Source organism: Notothenia rossii (assembly GCF_949606895.1).
Source record: "Notothenia rossii genome assembly, chromosome: 8".
Taxonomy (NCBI): Eukaryota; Metazoa; Chordata; class Actinopteri; order Perciformes; family Nototheniidae; genus Notothenia; species Notothenia rossii.
Window position 1 is genome coordinate 7,571,933 of NC_136906.1, and position 1,947 is coordinate 7,573,879.

Consider the following 1,947-nt stretch of genomic DNA (forward strand, 5'->3'; position numbering starts at 1 on the left):
GTGGATTTAAGCATTGAAACAACCCTAACCCTTGGAGTATGCATCCAGGCAAAACAACAGCAGCTTCTACGTTACTTAAAAGTCTGTTCATGTTTTATTATTGTCTCTTATCTCATTGATCAGAGGACAGAGGACCCCCACCATTTATTTTTTGAGCCAATTAAATGCACTTATTTGTATTAAAACGTGGTTGTCTCTATTGAGTTGGTGAGCATATAGTTACTCATCAAAGGTTTCAGAACGATGCCTTGAGGACAAATTGAACATTTATGCAAACAACAATATCTTTCTGTCATAAAAGAACTGCTTCTCCAAGACATAACTGTTTGTGTTTGGGTATGACCTGGATTCCCTGATGTAGTTAGGAAACAGGAGGTCTTTGAACAGGAGGTTACACAAGCATCCGTGTGGCGTCACGCACTCCCCACACGTTCCAGTTCTTTTTATTTTCCTGTTATTATGTACGAAAAAGGACGGGGACATGCTGTACACAATTGAACCCATACACACATACTCTAGTCTTTCCATGAAGACGCATCTTTCTTTTCTCTTATCAACGATCAACATGAGTTTTCACCCGTTCCCATAAAATCCCCCTCTCCTTCCATGGAACAATAGCCGACCAACGGTGAATGTGAGGAATGTGACTGTTTTTTGGTACTGATCATCTAAAAGAAAAGCAAGGAATTCTGGGAAAACACATTAAATCACCTTCCCCTCACCTTCTACCACCAAGGTCAAGGTCAAATATAAAAGTGGGTTATCGCTGTGCGGGCATCATGACTCAGTCAGTGTGTCAAACTGATCCTCAGCCTCACCGGACAGGAAGTTGTACCTAGCGATGGGTTGAAAACACAGGAAGTCGATATTGGCATGCCTGGAATTCCAGCATTGTGTTTTCTCTACAGAGACAAGAAAGACTTGCACAACATGTCTTCATATAAATGTGTATAGCAGTCAAATAGCACTGAAACCGCTTATACATGCCTCTACACCACACTGACTCCATCAGGCTCGACAGATGTGCAGATAAACAGATCCATACATTAGTGTGTGTGTGTGTGTGTGTGTGTGTGTGTGTGTGTGTGTGTGTGTGTGTGTGTGTGTGTGTGTGTGTGTGTGTGTGTATTTGTGTTTTATGTGCATGTCAGAAGGAGAGGTTCTGGCTTTAGGCCTATGCAGGCAGAGGCAGTTTTATCCTTCTGATCTACAATGCAGCTCCCAAATTACATAAATGTTTTACCTGAAAAACAAAGACAACAATGTTACACCTGTAAACAAATAAAGACAGACACTGGTAGGGATGGGTACCGAGAACCGGTACTAAGTCAATACCGGTACCTGATTGGACGGTATCGGTATACCGTTACGACGCTGGACAAACGGTGCTGCTATCGGTATATATGTTACGTCTACTTCCTTAGTTTAACTTTAAACCATTCTGTTTGGTTGGGAACCCTCATCTGTGTGATGTATCCGTTTGAGACCCCTCTGATTGGCCACTGTAAATGCAACTTGTCATGTCTCTCAACAGCGTTCTTATTATAGTTGTGAGACTCCCGCAGGCATGGCGGACAGAGCGAAGTGATCGAAGGTCTGGGTGCACTTTAAAAAAATGTAGTGGCGATAGTGCAAGGTGCAATCTATGTACTCAATTAGTCGCTTGTAAAGGGGGTAACACAAGCAACTTAATTAAGCATTTGCAAACGAGACACTCATTGAATCTAAAACGGTGCTAGCGATACTGCTAGCCTAGTGCTAATAGTGCTAGAGGGCTTCAGCCGCGCCGTGTGTAAATGTGACCTGAGTAAAGGCTCGCAGGCAGGTTAGCTGCTGCGCACGGGCAAAATGTTTTGTTTACCTGAGTGCAGTCTTGCAGGCACATCGCCTTATCTTTTTTTTTAGTTTATTAACACTCACAGTGTATTAATATTAATGTGAGCTCCC